The sequence below is a fragment of the Neophocaena asiaeorientalis genome, unplaced genomic scaffold (assembly GCF_003031525.2).
Source record: "Neophocaena asiaeorientalis asiaeorientalis breed wild unplaced genomic scaffold, Neophocaena_asiaeorientalis_V1.1 scaffold183, whole genome shotgun sequence".
Lineage (NCBI taxonomy): Eukaryota > Metazoa > Chordata > Mammalia > Artiodactyla > Phocoenidae > Neophocaena > Neophocaena asiaeorientalis.
In genome coordinates, this window is record NW_020175199.1 from 3,692,358 (window position 1) to 3,704,987 (window position 12,630).

At 43.1% G+C, this 12,630-nt stretch overlaps 1 protein-coding gene across 3 annotated transcripts in view; it reads left to right on the plus strand.

The window, feature by feature from the left end:
• The first annotated feature begins 65 nt into the window (after positions 1-65).
• The window catches only part of SLC16A9 (solute carrier family 16 member 9), a 68,478-nt gene continuing 55,913 nt past the window's right edge, over positions 66-12,630 (plus strand). For 2 of the 3 annotated variants that reach the window (XM_024765191.1, XM_024765192.1), the window contains exon 1: positions 66-149. The gene's annotated coding sequence lies outside the window, so the exon portion shown is untranslated. The remainder of the gene's footprint in view (positions 150-12,630) is intronic. The other variant, XM_024765193.1, reaches the window with a different exon arrangement.

A 12,630-nucleotide genomic window follows, 5' to 3' on the forward strand; every position in this document is an offset into this window, starting at 1 on the left:
AGGGGCCGGGGCCGGGCCCCCGGATAAATAGCCGCCCGGCAGGACTGGAGCTCCAGGGGAGAGCGGCGGCCGCGGTCCTCTCCGCACCACCCGCCCGGGGCACTGCGCCCTGTGCTGCGCCCCGGAGACCCGCCGAGGCCGGTACCCAGGTAAAGGGCTGGAGCTCGCGGGGAGGGTGCCAGTGGTCGGCGGCCGCCCGTCTGCCTAGCCTCCCGGAGGCGAGAAGTACCTCCTCCGTCTCGGAGCCGTAGGAGGCGACCCTGCCATCCACGGCCGAGCAGCTCGGAACCGGTTCCTTGTTGGGAGTGTGTGTCTCGGGGGCTGAGAGTGTCCTCGGTGCGTTTGCGCCCACCCCATGACCCCCGCCACCCTTTTCTCCGCGGTGGGCCAGTTTTCCCGGGGCTCCGAGGGCGGCATTTGGCACGGAGTTGGAAGAGGGGAGAAAGGGAGTCCTGGAGGGAGGCCGGTGCCCTCGGATTGGGCTCAGGGAAGACATCTGCTCCGGGACTCCCGAGACAGCTTCTGGGACTGCTGGTGGCAGAGCAGGGGGTGGGGGGAAGCGACCCAGGTGAGCCCCAGTTTCCCAGAGGGCAGCGAGGCCTCGCTGGTGCGCGCAGGTGTCCCCGGGAGGGTCGCGTTGGGGGCGCCCGCGGGGGGCTCCTGAGCTGGGAGGAAAGCAGAGCGCAGCTCGGGCGAGCGCTGGAGGCACGGGCGCCTCGGCCACCTGGACACAGAGCGGGAACTTGGGAGGACTTGGTGCTTCACGCTCCATCTGTGGCTCTCCCTAGTCAACCTGCTCCAGCTTCAACAGCTGCCAGAGGCTTTGGAGGGAACTACCAACCACTTAAAACCTTGGTCATCAAAAACAGATCAGTGTTTCTTAGGATGCCTCGTCTAATCTAGCCCAAGGCCATCCATCCCGGAGGTTTAGGTAGGATTTACACTAAATATGCATATTACTTACATAGTAAGTTATTTAATATAATATTTTTTGGATCAATCTCCTGGGTCACAGTTAGTTTGGGTGTAATCCTGAATTACCTGGATTCTAGTTCAGATTGCAGTTGGGTGCCTCCCCCTCCCCTCAGTAGGATTTTCAGTTGTTCCATCAAATCCTGTTCATTTGGTTATGTCCTAAGTTTCTTAGATTTGAATTGGCTTCAGCTGTGAGAAATTGTTCTGGCTCGTTCAGAACAGCTGAGGAAGATAGAGAAGATTCTGAAGTGAAAGCACCAATTATTCATGATAGGATTACACCTTCTTTTAAATACCTCGTGGATCCAGATAACAGGGTTACCCATATCATTGCTAGGAAAAAAAAAATTTCTTTTAAGGCCCTGGGAAGTGGAAATGACATGATAAAATAGCTTAACCTGCAATTTTGCAACAACTCTGCACTGACTGCCTAAGAACGTCCTTCTCTGTTTCTTCTCTTCTGTGAGTAGGCAAGAGGGGTAACAAGGACCCTTCCTGTCAGTGGGCTGAATATAGAAAAGGACAAAAGATATGCAGGGGTAGATCAGGACACTAGGAAATCTTTTCTGATTTCTGAAAAAGATGGTGGTGATGGGTGTCTGAATCTGTATCAGGGCAGATGGTGGTGCTTTGGGGGTGGACCTGGTCATGAAACTAGTGCTAGAGGATGACAGTTAGATGTAGTCAGATTTTCAAGCTTTATTTTCTCACCTCAATCTTTTGAACCCCTAGGTTTTGTAGTCTTTTTTCGAAGCGGGCTATCTCTTGAACTTAATTCATACCATGCAGTTGGGTATAGAAAGCCAGTGGGAAAGTACAAAAGAGACAATGTCTTGCGGGTTTAACTATAGCTTTACAAGAAAGTATCACCTAGTGACTTTAATTTTCATGAAAGATTGCAAGAATGCATATACTTTGAGCTAGTTGGCCTTTGGGAGGTTCTTTGCAGACATCAGCGTATTCCCTGCAGGTAATGAGATTGAACTGTGACTTAAAACTGAGTTCAAGGAAAGAACACATGACCCGTGCTTTCAAAGAGTTTAGTCCGGTGGGAAAGATAGGCATGTTTACAAATATCTATAATACAAGATAGTAAAAATGGAATCACATGGCAGTGACATCAATAGTGTGCTACTGAATGGCAGAGAAAAGGAGAGGTTTATTCAAGGCTAAGAACTGAGAAAAGTTGCGTGGTGAGTGTAGCATTTGAGCCGGCACTTGAAGAAGGAAGAGGATTTTCTTGATGGAAATGAGGGCTGCTGGAAGTCTGGTGTGTTCCAAGGTAGCAGAGCAGTTTGGAGCGGCTGGAGCCTGGAATTTAAGATAGATACGGCTGGGAGGTCGGATGGGGCTAGATTATGGAGGGCATGACAAGCCATGCTAAGAAATTAAAATACGATCGAACATTATTATTGTATTTATACCAACATCGTTAACGTCCTTAACTGTAGTTTATTCCCTGAAGTTCAATTTTGTGAGCTTTCCCTAAAGAAGTAAATGAATAAAATCTTAATGGTATTTGCTTCCTATAAATGTAAAAGAGTAATAATGTGTTTCAAATAGCCTTCAATGCTTTATTCAAATCCAACAGTTATTTTCCCTCTGAATCTGTAATCTTATGGTATAACAACTTTTAGTTTGATTAAAACTTTGGCTAGGAAAACACCTCCACTTTCCTGAGCCACTATGCAGGGTAAAGCCACTTTCTGTTCACTGTTTCAATTACAGATAGTAACAATGATTATTATTATTCATCTTGATTAAACACGGTATGTCAACTGAACCACATACCTTATTTTATCTAGGGAGGCATAATTTTTATCTTAATCTGAGAATTTTAATAAGGTCACTCGGCTAAGTAAATGGCATGACCAGGATTTGAACCCAAAAAGTATGTCTCGAGAGCCTATCCTTTGGGCAGGGGCATACTATATGATACCTGTTACTAATAGTAGTTAGCAGGTGGGCCTGCTACCTGTAGGAGAAGTGGTTCTCTGTTTTTTCTTTGCATCCACATTCCCAGCATTCTGATTTTATTTTAGTTTATTTTTTTAATTGAGATACAATTGCCATATAATATATTACTTTTAGGTGTACAACACAATGATTCTAAATATGTGTATATTGCAAAATGATCACCACAGTAAGTTTAATTAACATGTATCACCACACATAGTTACAGTTTTTTCATGTGTGTGATGAGAACTTTTAAGGTCTACTCTCTTGGCAACTTCCAAATATTTAATACAGTGTGTTAACTGTAGTCACCATTATCCATTACATTAGCCATCATTCTGATTAATTTTATTTTACAGATTCAGTGATGGCACATATTTCAACATTTTAACACATCTTCAAACTGTTACATGATCTTGTACTTTTATGACCCACTCAAAGGAAACGCTTAAGCTCTTTGAGAAGAGATGGCATATGAGATGAGAAAAACATTAGTGAATGTAGCAGCCTTAAATACAAAGACCAGACCTGGCAGATTCCCTGGAAGAGTGTCAATCTCATATATTCTTTTCACTATTCCCAGCAGATACCCCCAAATGCACCAGATCTTTTTGTGTTTCAGCACCCCATATATAATACCATGTGTCTTGATTTTTTTTTTTTACTCTGAAAGTGGTATAGCAAATCTACTCGTTTGTACACGACATGCTAAAGTGTATATTCAGACAACAGATTGGATTCTATATAATCATGTGCAAGTTATGCAAAACACACACGAAGCAAAAGGACACACCAGTGTATATAGCATCATCAGAGATTTCTTCACCAGAACTTCGCCACTACTACTTGGACCGAGCTTTGTGGGCTGTGGGTTGTGTGGAATCAAGATGAGCTGAAACAAGAGCCTGGTAGCATGGCATGATATGAGGGTGGGATAAAGGGAAATGATGGTACCAACTTGCGTCTAAGTGTCTGGCCCTCATTTTGCCTGTAATGACTCTGTTAAATCTCTAGATCTTTTCATCTTTTCTCAGACTCTGAATGATTTACGAATTCCACTATTTTCTGAGCCTGAGAGCAGGATTGGAAATAGGTGGCCATTCGCTGGGTGGGTCAGTAAGGGCTCTTGAGACTGATCTCTCCCCTAATAAGACATCTCTAAACCTCAGGCTCCTTGTACAGAGGAGGAAATTGAGGAGTTCTTAAAATCGAGGATAGCATATTCACAAGGTTCACCCAGGGCAGACGGGCATCACAGAGGAGCAAAGCAGACCGGCGTGGGAGGTAGGGAGAGCACAGGTGAGACTCTCAACACAAGTCGACCTACGTCCTGTGTCAGGGAGATGAGAGGGAGTGGAAGGCACTGGAGAGAACATGCCCATTCAACGAGGGCCAGAGCTACTCAGTTCCAGCCAATTGTTACATAAGAACAAGGGCCCAGTGTTGCCAGATCTTCTGAGTTTTCGAAAAAATCTGGGAATTCAGATTTTTGATGTGCAAACATTGGCAATTCATTCAAAATGGCTAAACATAAAAAATAAAATAGATTAAAATAAATAGAATAGAATAAAATAAAATATTGGGCAGGCCAAACAAAACACCTCTAGAGATCTAGAGATCAGATTTGGCCCGTATGTTGTGAATGTGCTATATGATTTCCAGGCTTCCTTCTGGCTTCAGGGTTCCATGATCCTACGCTCAGTCCATCAGATCTCTAACTCCTTTCTCCTTTGCTGAAACACGTTCCAGTACGCACCATACCTAAAGTGTGATAGCTTTGGAAGAGCTCTTTGGCAAATGCTGGACTATGATAGATTTACAAGGCCTTTAAGGTCAAATAATGCCCTTTTCCGATGGCCATGCTGTTGACATAATTCAGAGGCCCCAGCAGTTAACTGCTTGTGTTAATTATCCCTTTCAGGGACAATTAGTGCGGTTTAATTCAAGGACTCAGAGCTGATCTCTAAATATTTTCCTTCCTGCTCCTTCCTTCTCACCCCAATGTGAGATAATAATCAGCTGGAAAATCGATCCGGGTTTCCACTTGGACAAGGTGTATTTATAGGCTTGTCTTATGGTGTTTAGACAAAGAAATCTTCATTATCTTTACCCTGGAAAGATTTCACCATGTAGTCTGTCTCTCTTCTTAAAAGAGAGCTACCTGGGGATGTCCTTGAATTGCAACAAGGTGAGTAAGTTAAGGGTTTGACTTTTGTGAGATGTGTTAATACGGAAGTTTAGTTTAGGGTTTTTTTTTTTTATTCCCTCTTTTTTTTTTTTTTTTTTTTTTTGGCCAAGTCACGCAGCCTGCAGGATCCTAGCTCTTCTACCAGGGATCAAACCTGGGCCCTCAAGACTGAAAGCTCAGCGTCCTAATCACTGGACTGCCAGGGAATTCCCTTTTTAAAAAAATTTTATTGGAGTATAGTTATTTACAATGTTGTGTTAGTTTCAGGTATACAGCAAAGTGAATCACTTATTACATATACAGTATATCCCCTAGGGTCTTTTTTTTTTTTAAAGCATATTTATATGGATCCAAAAAAATAAAATGAGAACAAAACTAGTGGACTTGCATGTGATTGCAATCCCAAATTCTTTTTAATAACTGGTTCTTAGGAGAACTATGCAGTTAAATTCTTTAATATACTATTTTTAAAGCTGAGTTTCTTGGATGTGATGTGTTCTTCGCTTTAGGCCAGGGAGCTGTTTTACAAACAAGTGGGCCTGACTCTACCTGAAAAGTTCAGAGCAGACATTGACGATGGGAAGGAAGCATCTGAGTAAATAAAAGAAGCATGGCATGTTCAGAGAAACCACATACCTTATTGTGACTGAGCTGACTGACAGAGGACCGGCAGAAGGCTCTCGATGACAGTTCTGAGCCACAGTTTGTCCTTGTCGTGGCTCCAGTGATGAGTCAACCCTCCCTTGCACTTCCAAGAGTGTGTCAACCAACTCTGGATGTCTAACATTTAATCTGAACCTAGAGACTGTCATACAGAGTGAAGTAAGTCAGAAAGAGAAAAACAAATATCGTGTAATATTGCTTATATGTGGAATCTAGAAAAATGGTACAGAGGAACTTATTTACAAAGCAGAAACAGAGACACAGATGTAGAGAACAAACTTACGAACACCGAGGAGGGAAGGGGGTGGGATGAACTGGGAGATTGGGATTGACGTATGTACACTACTGTGTGTGAAATAGATAACTAGTGAGAGCCCTGTAGAGCACCGGGAACTCTATGCAACGCTCTGTGGTGACCTAAATGGGAAGGAAATCTAAAAAAGAGGGGATATGTGTATACAGCTGACTCACTTCGCTGTACAGCAGAAACTCACACAAATTGTGAAGCAACTGTAGTCCAATAAAAATTAATTTAAAAACCCCAAACCTGAAAGAATCGGGTAATTATCTGATCATTGAAGACATACCACCTGATATTATATTGGTAAAAACTTTGAATTAAAAAAATCAACTTTATGTTTACCCGTGTATTTAGCTAGCCTTTCAGATTCAACGATGGGAGCGGGCTCTAAGTGCCAAGGAAGCAGAGACCACACCGCCTTCACTCCACAGTACCTTCCAAATGCATTCAATTCATTTTCTTCGAAATACACAAATGCCTTCCAAATGTACTCATTCTTTTTGTTGAATGAAAGCTGTTTGATGAATCATTTTGATATACAGGAGATTTAGGTCAGTAGCTTTTCTACACATTCATTCATTTATTCATTCTATAAAGATTTGTTGAGCTTTCACTGTATGCCAAGTACAGTTCTCAGTGCTAGGGACGTAGTGCTAGAGCTTGTGGGCTACATACCGTAACAAATAATAACATGTTGTGATAAAAGTAGTAAGAGCAAAGATTGCCCAAAGTATCGTGAGACCTTTGAGGAGGAATGAGTAACTGTTGGAGGGTCTGGATGGCATCGAGTAGGAGGAGACATTTAGGCTAAGTCTTGAAGGAAGAGGCGGAGTTTGCCAGTAGGCGAGCTGGAGAAAGGATTACAGCCCTGCAGCAGCTGGTCGGGGACCCGAAGAGTCAAAGGCACACAGGAGGGAAGGAGCCCAGCTTAAGGGCTGAATTGTGACAGTGGCTTGGGAAGCACAGGTTTGGGGACATCCTGGAGGGGTGGTTAGGGCTGAACCGTTGCAGATCTTTAGAGGAAAACGGAAAGAATTAGGTAGCTAGCTGGGTGTTGAAAGATCTAAATTCCTAATATATGAACAAAACATGGATTTGTAAAATCATGTTTTCATTTTCATTTATAATTTTTGAATCACATTATTCATTTGTGGCAGGCCAGAAGCTCCAAGAGGGCAGGAATAATCATCTTTGGTTGTCTTTTGCACTTAGAAATTAAACAAAAACCACAGTAAGGACATTTTTCTTGTCTGGATGCGTGCAAGCCAGAAAATATTGAGTTGAGGAACGATTGGGAAGGGAGAAATTGGAGCGGGGGAAAAACTCTTTCAAGTTTTTCTAAGCAAGCCTTTAAAAGATGCCACAACAGTAACAATACCTGTAAACATTTACTCTGTGTCAAGTACCACACCTAGTGCTTCACAGTTTATTTCCTATATTCCTCATAAAAATCCTAAGAGGAAGAAGTTCTTCCTATTCTATTCTCATTTTATAGATGAAGAAACTGAGAAGGTTTTTAACTTGCTGAAAGTCACATGACTAATAGTCTGCTATTAATTATGGTCTAACCTCAACTAGGAACTCAGGAAAAATGACTCCAGGGTCCATGCTCTAGACGAGGGGCTTTCAGTGTTTTTGACTGTGATGTGTTTTACAACCCAACCCTGCCTGCACACACAGGCACGCGTATAAACACTGAAGCCAAGTCTCAAAGTAGCGCTTAACCCTTACCATGATGCAGGAGGTGTGCTTGTATTTTCTGCTTTCATCGATTTCATTTGAGTCTGAATTTCATTCTTTGTTTTTTGTTTTTGTTTTTTTGCAGTACTCGGGCCTCTCACTGTTGTGGCCTCTCCCGTTGCGGCGCACAGGCTCCGGATGTGCAGGCTCAGCGGCCATGGGTCACGGGCCCAGCCGCTCCGCGGCATGTGGGATTTTCCCGGACCGGGGCACGAACTCATGTCCCCTGCATCGGCAGGCAGACTCTCAACCACTGCACCACTAGGGAAGCCCCTGAATTTCAGTTTTAAACAGTGCTGCTCACAATTCACAATTGATCTGACGACCCACGATACATTACAGAGTTTGGACAACACTCCTCTAGCCCTCTACTTTGCACTGCTTCCCAAACTATAGCTTAATACCCTTTTCTGTTAAATTCAGCGAACATTTATTCAGTGCCGACTACATGCAGGAATGTGGAAAGAACATAAAGAATATAAGGTATGGCCTGACCCTGAGGAATTTTCAGCATAGTGAAAAGAAAGACAAGTAATGGCTAATAATAGTGCAGGCCAGGAAAAAGAGAAAAGAGAGGCACAAGCCACATGTAGTAGGAACATAGAAGAAGGAGTGATGAATACTGGCTCTCAGTGTATATACTGATTTAACTAGTAGTGTTTAGTGGTGTGTGTGTGTGTGTGTGTGTGTGTGTGTCTGTCTGTCTGTCTGTCTGCTACAAGAACATTAAAAGACTTTTATGGGGCTTCCCTGGTGGTGCAGTGGTTGAGAGTCCGCCTGCCGATGCAGGGGACATGGGTTCGTGCCCTGGTCTGGGAAGATCCCACATGCCGCAGAGCAGCTGGGCCCGTGAGCCATGGCCGCTCAGCGTGCGTGTCCGGAGCCTGTGCTCCGCAACGGGAGAGGCCACAACTGTGAGAGGCCCACGTAACGCAAAAAAAAAAAAAGACTTTTATGAATAAATAGAAATGTCTTTGGTAAAGACTTTTGGGACTTAGGGCCAAAGAAGATCTGAAGACCACAGTACTCTGTGTATTATTCTCAAAGGTTCTTGAAGTGGTCAAGTTATCATTGTTATTATTTAGACATTAGTTTGTCCAGTGTAAGCTCTTGAAAGATGTTAGCATGTTCAGTTATGTTAAAGAGTATCCATTAAAAAAAGGTTTCCAATCAAATTCCCAAAGTAAAAGAATGCAAACCTACGGACCAGTTATGAACCTGCATTCGGTAATAAATGCTAGGGTTAAATGGAGAGAGCCTTAAGTAGAGTCTAGCAAAAATCCTGTGGTTATACTGGAGGTAGAAGGAGGGTTATTAATATCTTCCTAATATATCTTATGTAGATTAAAAAGATAACGTTTGAAAATCCTGGCACTGTGTCTGATACATAGAAAGTGTTAATAGAAAATGGCAATTAAAAGTTATACCTTGATATGGCTAAGTAAGAGTACATTTAATTCTTGGAAATTTTCTTAGTTCCACTGTTTAGAGAATTCCTAAGAAAGGATAGTATTATGATACCCTTGGGATTTCAGGATATTTGAAATCTTTTTCCATAGCCATGTTTGATGTGGGTAAAAAAAAAAAAATATATCAAATAACTAAAAGCAGTCAGGTCTTTCATTTTAGGCTTGTCCACCAAGAAGAACAATCACGTAAGTTAGGGCGGTGGTGCACTCCTTTCGGTCAGGAACTTGACATGGAGATAACCTGGGCCTCAACCCCAGAGATCCTGTCTTCATGGGTCAAGAGAAGGCTCAGACATTGGTCATTTTTAAGCCCTCAAGGTGATTCCACGGTGCAGCCAGGTTTGGAATCCCCTGCAAAATGAATGTTTTGATGATTAGAAACATGCTTCTGTGAAGATGCAACCTTAAAATGGGGTCCCGTGTTTGCTTTTGTGATGCCCATAGAGTCACCATTTTTTCTTGAGAACTAGTTTAGAAAACAAGATCTTAGGTATCTTTTTTTTTTTTTTTTTTTTGGCCATGCCGTGGCGCTTGTGGAATCTCAGCTCCCCTACCAGGGATCGCACCCCAGCCCATGGCAATGAAAGCAGAGTCTTAACCCCTGGACCGCCAGGGGATTCCCAGAAACTGTAACTATTGATATAACAGAAAAGTGGAATTCTAACCATCCTTTGGGACCACATAATACCATTACTAAAAGATCCCAGCCTCTCTCCCACTCTGTTCCCCTAACTTGAGATGTTTTGCTGATTTGACCACATTGATAGGTGACATCATAGTCACGCTGACAGCTTTATTGTAACTGTCATCATCACCATTAACAATATCATCATCGTTAGAATCTTCTCAAAGTTTCCCCTCCCGCCCTCATGCCTGCTCGGCTGGAGACTACAGAGGCTGGCCGGGGCACGTGGCTTGGACCTAGAGCAGTGGGGCGACTGTCTCGGCACAGGCTGCCTGCAGATTCTTGAAGCTGCTCCTCGTGGGGCTTTTCTTGGGCTGCTGTGCAGCAGCCGGATGGCATGATGGGAGGTTGCGTGATGCTCTAGAAGCAGTGCACCCAGGCGTGGCTATTTGGAACAATGGGAAGAGACTGGAAAAGACTTCTTTCTCTCCTGGCTGGCAATGGTGTTCATGTTTGCGCTCTTTGGAGCTGCAAAGGTGAAAGTGCTCATTCCCTTGCCAGAAACCAGCCAGCAGATTTTGAGGACTTGCCACATCAAAGGATGGGGTTAATAGCATTGCCGCCACCATTGGGGCCAGAACCAAATGTCACAAGTGAAGAGGGAGCAGGCCACTGTCCATTCCTTTGTTTTTGCCTCTGCACTCCAGGGTGCTTAGAAAAATAAAAGTCATGCTCTCCTGAGAGAGTCCAATTATTCTGCTCTTTTGTTTTGTAAACTTCTGATTCTTTGGAGAGAGATGCTTACCTTCCTGTAACCTTTCAGTTCACTTAGGTGTGTTAGCATGGTGGAGGTATTTTATTTTTTTTTACTTGTTTGATATAGTCTTATACCACTTTCTTCTGTTTTCATTAAAAAAACCCAGATAAATGGATGTAATCATCTTCTAATTTTTGTATCATGATCTCCTTCTGCGTTGATCCCCTCCTGCGTTTTTCCCCTTTTATAGAAAAGCAGGAAATTAACTTTCACCATGGTCATCACTCCTATAAGAATTTTTGCTTTTGCTTCCATTTGAAACCTAGAAGTGATGATCAGTAGAGAGGGTGGCGGGTAAGTAAGCTTTGTCCTTGACAGTATAGATGACAGGGTAGAGCTAAAAGGACAGCCAGGTGCTGGGTGCTGCGTTGGAGTGGATGGGCCCCAGGCAGAGAGTTCCCACTTGGTCCATTCACTCCCTGCCGCCAGCTGCTTTTTATCTTCTTCCCTCCCTCACCTGTGTCCTTCCCCCACTGGGATGAATATGGGACAGTTGGTCAGAAGGTGCCCTATCCTATAGGGCAGTGATTCTCACCCCGGCTACACATTAGACTGGCAGGAAGGGTTAGGCTCCACCCCGGAGCAGGTAGGTGGTAGGACCTGGCATCAGGGATGTTTAAAAGCTTCCTAGATGATTCTGGTGCCCACTGTGGTTGGGCGACAGTTTTCGGAGTGTATCTATAGATGACCTGGGTCAGAATCATAGGGTGATTTTGGTTTTTGTTTGGCCGTGCCGCTCGGCATATGGGATCTTAGTTCCCTGAGCAGGGATCGAACTTGGGGTCACAGCAGTGAAAGCGTCGAGTCCTAACCACTGGATCGCCAGGGAATTCCCCATAGGGTGACTTTTTAAAAATGCACATTCTGGGATTCCTAAACTTGAAACCAAAATCCTAGTAGTAAACCCCAGTTTTGAATCATTCCAAATTACAGTCTGCCAATATCCAGATCTTGGTTTAAATGTTCTAAGTATTAAGAAATAACTAAAGATCAAAAAGTCTTAGGAGCCCTAGATTGATAAATGATTCAGTAACCAGTTGCTGTCGAGCTCTGGTTTAAGTAACCAGGAGCTACTTCTTAGAAAATGGCTCTCAGGTCCCTAGAAATCCCTTATAGTTACAAAATCAGAGGTAATGTTTAATAAAGTGCTATGTGCTAGGCACTGAGCTTTGCACTTTATTTTTTTAATTAAAAAAAATTTTATTGGAGTATAGTTGATTTATAGTGTTGTGTTTCTGCTGTATAGCAAAGTGAATCAGTTATACATATACATGCACTCATTCTTTTTTAGATTCTTTTCCCATATAGGCCATTGTAGAGTATGGAGTAGAGTTCCCTGTGCTATACAGTAGGTCCTTATTAGTTATCTATTTTATATATAGTAGTGTGTATATGTCAATCCCAATCTCCCAATTTATCCCTCCCCCCTCCCTTACCCCTTGGGAGCTATAAGTTTGTTTTCTACATCTGTGACTCTTTCTGTTTTGAAGATAAGTTCATTTGTACCCTTTTTAAGATTCCACATATAAGTGAGCTTTGCACTTTAAACTATTATCCCATTTTACAGATGGGAAGCCTGAGGCACAGAAACATTAAGTAATTGGCTCAAAAACACATGGTAAGTAGTGTCGACTGCATCAGAACCCAGATATACATGTAATAACAAAGCTCATGATCTTAACCATTACTCAGTTCCTACCTCTGTGGAACCAGGTACTAGAAAAACTTCTCTTCCTCTTTACCCTGTCTTTATGGTGAAACTAAGAGGAATAAAGGGAAACCATCAAGCAATTGAAACTGTTGTTAACTTGCTCCATATCATTTTCTTTCCTTCTTTCTTTCTTTCTTTCTGCGTTGCTGTGCGCGGGCTTTTCTCTAGTTGCGGCGAGCGGGGGC